Source organism: Arachis ipaensis, chromosome B9 (assembly GCF_059453495.1).
Source record: "Arachis ipaensis isolate K30076 ecotype BB chromosome B9, ASM5945349v1, whole genome shotgun sequence".
In the NCBI taxonomy this organism is placed as follows: domain Eukaryota; kingdom Viridiplantae; phylum Streptophyta; class Magnoliopsida; order Fabales; family Fabaceae; genus Arachis; species Arachis ipaensis.
Genome location: NC_142444.1, coordinates 66,746,991 through 66,756,637, shown reverse-complemented (window position 1 = coordinate 66,756,637; position 9,647 = coordinate 66,746,991). Strand labels below are relative to the sequence as shown.

General features: G+C 40.0%; 1 non-coding gene across 1 annotated transcript; it reads left to right on the top strand.

Annotated features, from left to right (window-relative positions):
- The first annotated feature begins 4,612 nt into the window (after positions 1 to 4,612).
- LOC148544934 (small nucleolar RNA R71) lies at positions 4,613 to 4,721 on the top strand. The gene has a single exon (XR_015902004.1). It is a non-coding gene; the product is annotated as a small nucleolar RNA R71 (small nucleolar RNA).
- The last annotated feature ends 4,926 nt before the right edge of the window (positions 4,722 to 9,647 follow it).

Sequence of the window (9,647 nt, the reverse complement as noted above, 5' to 3'; positions counted from 1 at the left end):
AGAGGGATTGCCGATGGAGGCATTGCGAGCGCAGCTACGTTCTTCACAGAGTGTCGTCGGAGTAGTTCTTCGTTGGAGTGTCATCGTCGCAGGAGTGGTTCCTCGCCGGAGTGTCGTCGGAGTTAGGGCTTATTGTTTGAAGAAGGAGGAGTTAGCGTTAGGGTCTTTGAATGAAGAAGGATATACGAGCTTTTGAGTATTTAATTTCAAAAGTTTAAGTTATAAGACTCAAAAATTTTAATTTGAAGGGTATACAAGCATTTTGTATTTTTTTTTCTGGGGTAACCTTTTGGCCACGCTTTTAAAGCATGCCAAAAGGCTTGTAGGAAAACGGCTACGCTTTTCAAACGCCACAATAATAAAACCCTGTTACCACGCTTTAAAAGCGTGCCAAAATCTCTCTATGGCTACGCTTTATAAGCGTGGCAAAAAAAACGTGGCTAAATCTCGCATCAACTGCCACCCTCATAAAAGCATGGCCATTGGCCCTTTTCGCCACGCTTTTGAAGCATAGCAAAAAAAATGTGGCCAAATCTCTATTCAAGCACCACCCTCACAAAAGCTTGGCCATAGACCACTTTTGGCCACGCTTTTAAAGCGTAGCAAAAAAAAGCGTGGCCATAGGCCTTTTTTCTTGTAGTGTATAGTGAGAGATGCATGGAATATTTCATAGCTTAAGACAAAACAAAGGAAGATCATGCACTTAGAAACAGGAAACAAACAATGAAATACAATGGAAAACAGAAAAAAAACATGAACAAAGGGGGATATGGAACGTGACCACCTTAGTCATGGGGGCTACTGCTTCCTCTAGAGTATCTAATAGAGCGCTTGATTTCTTCTATGTCATGCCCCTGTCTCTGTTGCTCTTCCCTCATAGCTCTTTGATCTTCTCTTATTTCATGGAGGATGGTGGAATGTTCTTGGTGTTCCATCCTCAGCTGATCCATATTGGAGCTTAATTCTCCTAGAGAAGTATTCAATTGATTCCAATATCCTTGGGGAGGAAAATGCATCCCTTGAAGCATCTCAGGGATTTCTTGTTGAGGCAGCTCCACATGCTCTTGCTGTGGTTCATGTGCCGGCTCTCTAACATGCTCCATCCTTCTTTTAGGGATGGGTTTGTCCTCCTCAATGGAAATGTCTCCTTCTATGACAATTGCAGCTGAATTGCATAAGTGACATATGAGGTGAGGGAATGCCAACCTTGCTTGAGTGGAGGTCTTTAATGCCACCTTGTACAGCTCTTGAGGTATCACCTTATGTGCCTCCACCTCATCCCCAAGCATGATGCAGTGAATCATGATAGCTCGGTCAATGGTCACTTCGGACCAGTTGCTAGTAGGGATGATAGAGCGTTGGATGAACTCCAACCATCCTCTAGCTACGGGCTTGAGGTCAAGCCTTCTTAGTTGGATAGGCTTGCCATGAGTATCCCTTTTCCATTGTGCTCCTTCCACACAAATATCTGAAAGGACTTGGTATAGCCTTTGATCAAAATTGACTATTCTAGTATAAGGGTGTGGGTCTCCTTGCATTAATGGTAGATGGAGTGCCAACCTTACACTTTCCAGGCTGAAATCCAAGAGACGCCCTCGGACTATGGTGTGCCAATTTTTGGGGTGTGGGTTCACACTAGTGTCATGATTTTTGGTGATCCACGCATTGATATAAAACTCTTACACCATTAAGATTCTAACTTCCGGGATAGGGTTGGTCAGAACTTCCCAACCTCTTCTCCGGATTTTTTGTTGGATCTCCTGGTACTCATTCTTTTTTAGTCTAAAGGGGACTTCGGGAATCACCCTCTTCTTTGCCACTACTTGATGGAAGTGGTCTTGATGGGCCTTAGTAAGGAATCTCTCCCTTTCGCAAGGTTCGGAGGCAGGAGCTATGGCTTTTCCTTTTCTCTTTCTAGAGGATTCTCCGACTTTGGGTGCCATAAGTGTAAATAGAAAGCAAAAAGCAAGGCTTTTCCAACACCAAACTTAAAAGCTTTGCTCATCCTCGAGCAAATATGAATAAAAGGGAAGAATAAAGTAGAAGAATAAGAAAATAATGGAGATAGAGAGAAAAGATAATAGGGTAGGTGGAGATTCTCTGGGACCTACTGGTCCTGAGGGGCTAGGAAATTCGAATTTCCTACCCCTTTGTGGGCGTTGAACGCTTAGCCTCTGCTCCCTGGCTGGTGTTCGACGCCAGCTTCCTACTCCATATAGGGCGTTGAACGCCCAGCCTCTACTCCATGGCTGGCATTCAACGCCAGTAATGCTGCTCCCTCATGGGCGTTGAACGCCCACACTTCTCCCTGTGTGGTATTCAACGCCAGCTTCCTTACCCATTGGGGCGTTGAACGCCCTTTTTGCCTCCTTGTCTAGCGTTCAACGCCAGCAAAGGGTGTACTCTAAGGTGTTCTGCTTCCATCTCTGGATGTCTTTATCTCTGTTCTAGCTATTGCACATGATCACAACTTAAAAAAAATAATTATGAAAATAAACTAATATTAGGTAAATAAACTTAAGGAAAAATAGGAAGACTCTAGTTATGGTTGGGTTGCCTCCCAACAAGCACTTCTTTAATGTCACTAGCTTGACGGTTAGCTCCTTTACCGAGACGGATAGGGGCTTAGAATGTCACCCCCTTACATTGAACTTCTTTCTTGTGCTCTCATGGATAAGTTCCATGTGTTCTAGAGACAAGATCTTGTTCACAGTGTGCGGAATCACTGGGTTGTCTATGAAAACAACTCTCATACCAGGTGAGAGGCCTTCAGTAGGGATTTTCTTATCCCTCCAGCCTTTAGGTACCTTCTTTTCATTACCCTTATCCTTAGTCCTTGTGGATGGTTTCACAACACCAAACTTAGATTTGGTGTCTGAGGGCTCTGTATAGCTTTGCACTGAGAGAGAGGGTTGGAACACTAAGTGTTGTACAGTTGTCTCTCCCTTAGGGGAGGAGTTAGGTTTGGGCATCTTAAATAAGATGTGATCCTCCCATAATTACAGAATTAGCTCTCCCTTCACCACATCAATTATGGCATTGGCTGTAGCTAAGAAAGGTCTTCCAAGGATGATGGATTTATCCTCGTCCTCTCCAGTATCTAAGATTATAAAATTTGCAGGGATGTAAAAGTTTTTAACCTTTACTAAGACATCCTCTACCAGACCATTTGCCTTTTTCAGTGACTTGTCTGCCATCTCTAATGAGATCTTGGCAGCTTACACCTCAAAGATTCCCAGTTTCTCCATTACATAGAGAGGCATAAGGTTTATGCTTGACCCTAGGTCACATAATGCTTTCTCAAAGGTAAATGTCCTTATGGTGTAGGGAATTAGGAAGCATCCCGGATCCAGCAGCTTCTGAGGTAGTTTCTTCTGAACCAAGGCATTGAGTTCCTTGGTAAGCACTGGAGGTTCTTCCTCCAATGTCTCTGTTCCAGATAATTTGGCATTCAGCTTCATCAGAAGTCTTAAGTACCGAGCAACTTGCTCTTCGCTAGTTTCTTCTTCCTCATTAGAGGAAGAGTATTCTTAAGAGTCTATAATCTGTAACTAAGCATTCAAGGGAACCTCTATGATCTCCTCATGCGTGCTGGTTTCTTTTGGTTCTTTAACAATGGAGTCCTTAGTGGGCGTTGAATGCCCAGATACTCCTATTCTGGCGTTCAACGCCACGATTTGTTCCTCTTTGGGCGTTGAACGCCCAGTCTCTACTCTATTACTAGTGTTGAACGCCAATAACTACTCCTCCTTGGGTGTTGAATGCCCAGCTACTCCCTTGCTGGCATTCAATGCAAGCTTCTTGTCTTCCGTTTCGGCCTCAACTTCTACAGTGATGGCCTTGCACTCTTCTCTTGGGTTTACTTCAGTGTTACTAAGAAGAGTGTTAGGAGGAGTCTCATAGATTCTCTTACTCAGCTGACCAATCTGTACCTCAAAATTTCTAATGGAGGATCTTGTTTCAGTAATGAAACTATGAGTGGTTTTAGAGAGATTGGAGACTATAGTGGCTAGGTCAGATAGGCTCTGCTTAGAAGTCTCCATCTCTCGCTGAGAAGGTGGAAGTGGTCTATTATTAAACCTATTTTGGGTTCTTCCATCTTGGTTGTTATTAAAATCTTGCTAAGGCTTCTATTGATCCCTCTATGAAAAGATGGGATGATTCCTCCATGATGGGTTGTAGGTGTTTCCATAAAGCTCATTATTGGGATTTCCTAAAGAATTTCCCAAATAGTTAACCTCATCCATCATGGGTTGATCTAGATCATATGCCTCTCCTTTATGAGAGGCTTCTTGAGTGTTGTCAGCTTCAGCTTGTGATCCAGTCAGATGATGAAAGATCATATTGATCTCTTGGGTTAAGTTCTTATTCTAAGCTATTATGGCATTCAGAGTATCAACTTCTAGGACTCCTCTCTTCTGAGCTACCCCATTGCTTATAGGGTTCCTCTCAGAAGTGTACATGAACTAGTTGTTAGCAACTATGTCAATGAGTTCTTGTGCCTCTTCAGGCATTTTCTTCAAGTGGAGTGATCCACCAGTAGAGTGGTCTAAAGCCATCTTCGATAATTCAGAGAGATCATCATAGAAGATATCTAACATAGTCCAGTCTGAAATCATGTTAGGAGGGCACTTTTTGATCAATTGCTTGTACCTCTCCCAGGCTTCATAGAGGGATTCTCCCTCTTTCTGCCTGAAGGTCTGAACTTTCACCCTGAGCTTGCTCAGCTTCTGAGGTGGGAAGAACTTGGTCAAGAATGCATTGACCACCTTTTCCCAAGAGTCTAGGCTTTCCTTAGGCTGAGAATCCAGCCATAACCTAGCTCTGTCCCTTACAGCGAAGGGGAAAAGCATAAGCCTGTAGATTTCAGGATCCACTCCATTAGTCTTAACAGGATTACAGATCTATAAGAAATCAGAGATGAATTTGTTGGGATCTTCCTGTGAAAGTCCATGAAACTGGCAGTTTTGTTGAACTAAAGTGACCAATTCAGGCTTCAGCTCAAAGTTATTTGCACCAATTGCAGGTATAGAGATGCTGCTTCCATAGAAGTCAGAAGTGGGTGCAGTAAAGTCACCTAGGACCTTCCTTGCATCTCCTCCACCATTAGGATTGGTTGCTGTTCCGAGGGTTACCTGAAACTGGAGGTCGATCTCGGATGAGATCTTCCGTACTGGTCGGAGATGACATGTCCGGCTGGCTGGTGGCGGCCGGAGCTGTTGTGTCCGACTTATTGGACTTGCTGCACTGCTGATCCTTGGCCACCGAAAGGTGGGGGGTACCTGCAAGAGACTCCGATGCTTAAGTTAGCACGGGTATTAAGCAGGTTTTTATGTCGAATCAGAGTATGAGTTATACATGGGTGCTCCAGTGTATTTATAGTAGTGTGGGCTGACCTTTCTGATAAGATAAGTTAGTTATCTTATCTTATCTTATCTTTATCTTGAGTGAAGTCTGCTTATCTTTAAGGGAACCGCCTTTATCTCTGTAGGCTTGAACTGCCTTTGGATTTGGGTCGTGTTCCTCCATTTGGGCCCTTTACTGGGCTCTCCTGTCGATTTGGCCGATCTCTTTAAAAAGAGGTCGGATATTCAGACCTGAAGAGGTCAGTTGTTTTGCCACCAATCATCCCGGGTCGGACAGTTCGACCCAGGGTATGAACAGTTGCCATGTTTGTATTTTCAGCTTTTTGTTTGAAAAGCTGTGAGGTTTCCTTCGGAGTGCTGTGCTCTTGTTGTAAATGCCTCCTTAGAGTCCTCTCAGGTTCAGGATCATGATCAAAGAGAGGTTCTTTATCCCTGTTCCTACTCATAAATAAGAAGGAAGAATGCAAGAAGAAAAGAAGAAAAGGATTCTCTATGTCAGAGTATAGAGGTCCTTTGAGAGAGTTAGATAAGAAGAAAAGAAAAGAAAGATATTTTTTTAAGTTAAAAGAGTTTTCAAAAAAATAAATAGAAAAAGAAAAGAAGATTTTTGAAAATAGAAGAGAGAGAAAGGGGTAAGAATTTTCAAAAAAGGAGAGAGAGAAAGAAGTAAAAAGTTTTCGAAAATAGAAGAGAGAGAAAGATGAATTAGAGAGATACCAAACTTTCAAAATTAAAATAAGAAAAAACAAGTAACTAACCAACTAACAAGAATTGAAAACAAATTAAAAGATTTGATTTTGAAATTTAATTTTAAAAGAAGGTAAAGATTTGAAATTTAAAAGTTTTAAAATTAAAAAGAAGATAAGATAGGAAGAACATAAAGCAAGAAGATATGATAGAGAATTGAAAAAGATTTGCAAAGATAAGATTTGAAATTTGATTTTTGAAAAAGATTTTATTTTGAAATTTGAAATTTTAATTTTTAAATTTTAAATTTTAAAATTGAATTTTAAAATTTGAAATTAAATTAAGATAAGATAGGATTTTTGAAATTTAAAGAAAGATAAAAAGATAAGATAAAGATTTGAAAAGATAGGATTTGAAATTCAAAATTTAAACTTTACTATCAAGAAAACACCAAACTTAAAATTTTTAAATCAAGATAGGGAAAGTTAGTCAAGATTTTCGAAAAATTAAAGAAAGATAAAAGAAAATTTTTTTGATTTTCGAATTTTAAGGAAAAAGAAAAAGAACTAAGCGACACCAAACTTAAAAATTTTAAAATCAAAGGACACTAATTTTCGAAAATTAAAGGAAAAACACCAAAAAGACACCAAACTTAAAATTTTTGAAATCAAACAAGAAAAATTACCAAGAACAATTCGAATACTAAGATGAACACTTAAGGACAATTTCGAAAATTTAAAGAAAAGATGAACACAAGAAGGGACACCAAACTTAAAAACTGACACAAGACTCAAACAAAGAAAAAGAGTACTAAAGAAAAGAAAAGGTTTCTTTGAAATTTTTTTTCAAAAAGCAATAAGAAACAGGTAAGACTCAAAACAAGAAAATCAAAAGAAAATAAATGGTCAAAAACAGATAAAGGTTTTGAAAAATCATTTTGAAAAAAACAAAAGACGCAAACAAGAGAGCAAATAAACCTTAAAAAGTACCTAATCTAAGCAAAAAGATAGTCCAGTAGTTTGTCAATCTCTGAACAATCCCCAGCAACGGCGCAAAAATCTTGGTGCACGAAATTGAACTCCGCACAACTAAACCGGCAAGTGCACTGAGTCGTCCAAGTAATACCTCAGGTGAGTGTGTGTTGAATCTCACGGAGATTGTCAGATTGAGAAAGCAATGGCTATCTTGTAAATCTTCGTTAGGCGATTAAAAAAGATGGTTGTTTGTTAAGAAGCTTAAATAAAAAGTAAAGAAGAAAATACCAGATTAGTGTAAAAGCAATGAAGGATAATTAGTTAAGGATTTAGAGATGCGTATTCTTTCCGGATTGACCTTTCTTACTGTCTACTTCAACAACGAACGATTCATTCAACGGCAGCCGTAATTAACTAACTCATGTAGCATCCTCATCAAGTTAGTCCCTTCTAAATCATAGCAGTCCACCATATCCGAGCAACTCACGTAGCATCCTCATCAAGTTAACTCATGGCTTCCCACCATACTCGAAGGTGAAGACCTAAGCAATCCATTACCCTTCGCAATCCTACTCAAAACGCCACAGACAAGGTCGGATCTTCTGGATCAAGGAACGCTGCTTCTCATGCTCTAGCCATAATGCCACAGAAACCTCAGTAACACATGGTCAACGGGATTATATGTCACATATCCAAAGTCGCTCAGGCACGCTCTTGGAATCCCTAGTGCATTCTCTAGCTTGTAGTTCAATGCTATCCAGGCAGGACTCACACTGAACCCATGTAGAACAAGGATTATTGTCACGGGCCATCCTCAATTCATGAGATGAAAAACAAAAACGCACAAGCGAATGGAATAAAACATGTATTAAAATAGAACAGTAATATTATTAATCCATGAGAATCATCAGAGCTCCTAACCCTAACTTAGGAGGTTTAGTTGCTCATGCTTTACAGAAAGTAAAACATGAAAACGTAATGATGAGGCAGAAGATCTTAAACATTAGGCCCACTTTGGTTGAGTACTTAGGCTGAGCTTGGAATCCAACCTTGAGGAATGGGCCTTGAACGCCCATTAAGGAGTGATTAGCATTTTCTTGTGTCTTAGTGGGCGTTGAACGCCAGGAATGGGGTGGTTCTTGGGCGTTCAATGCTGGCTTGTCTCCCTGGGACGATGAACGCTAGCCAGGGGGTAGCTCCTTGGCGTTCAATGCCCAGTATGGGCAGGCTCCTTTAAAGAAAAGTTTAAATCATTTATATATTACTAAAAAGCTCTGGAAGTTAGCTTTTCAATGCCATTGAGAACGCGTCATTTGGATTTCATTAGCTCCAGAAATGCTTGTTTGAGTGCACGGAGGTCAGATTCTGACAGCATTTGCTGTGCTTTCCTTGCCTATAAATCAGACTTTGCCAAAGCTCCTCAATTTCAGCCAGAAATTACCTAAAATCATCATTAAATACAACAACTCAAAGTAGAATCCAAAAATGTGAATTTTTCACTAAAACCTATAAAAATATAATGAAACTTAAACAAAATATAACTAAAATAATATGAAAATGATGCCAAAAAGTGTATAAAATATCCACTCATCAGTTATTAGTACAAATAGAAGGAATATCACCTTTGTTAAAAAAACTTTTGATCTTCAGCTTCTGATAATTTATTTTTTCTATAAAATAAGAGCGGCTAAACTTCCTAGGTTAAGGATAGGAGCTCTACTATTTCCTATGGATAAATATTATTACTTTTGTACTTTAATATATGTTTGATTCCATTCTATAATGTATTATCGTTCTTCATCTTTATGAATCTGGGGTGGAACGAAAGTATGACCCTTATTCTACATGAGTTCTTTAGGAGTCCTGACCCAGATAGTATTGAGCTATAGCTTGAGAGTACATTACAGGTTCCAACAAGTTATTTTGGCTAATTGGGATACGTGACATGAAATCCCATTAGTCATGGTAATTGAGGTCCCTGTGGCATCAAGGCTAGAATCATAGAGCTTCATTCTCCGATCTGGAAGATCTGACTTTGTCTGTGACATTTTGAGTAGGATCATCAAAGATTGAATTGCGAGATCTTCACCCTCGTCTATATTGACTGACCTGTTTGGGCGTTTGGTTTGGAACATAGGAGATTAATGACCACGACCCATGGCTTAATCACTTACAGCCTTGCCATTGACTGAATCACTCATTGTTAAAGTAGTCAGTACGAAGTGTCAATCCAGAAAAATAGGCATCTCTGATGCCTTAACTGATTTCTTACTATTGTTTCTACATTATCTCTTTATTGCTTTTGCTATTGTTTTGTTTATGCGCCTACAACAACAACAATCAACTTTTTATTCGCTTGACCAAGATCTGTAGGATAACCACAGCTTGCTCAATCCTACAATTCTCGTGGGATTCGACCCTCACTCACCTAAGGTATTACTTGGATGACCCGGTGCACTTGCCGGTTCAGTTGTGCAAGTTTCATTTTTGAGCACCAATTGGGACGTAGGCCAAGTTGATTTGATTTTGGGCCAAAGGCCAAGTTGATTTAATTTGGACCAGAGGCCGAGTTGATTTGATATGGGCCGAAGGCCATGATTGGTTAGATCAGTCGTAAGTA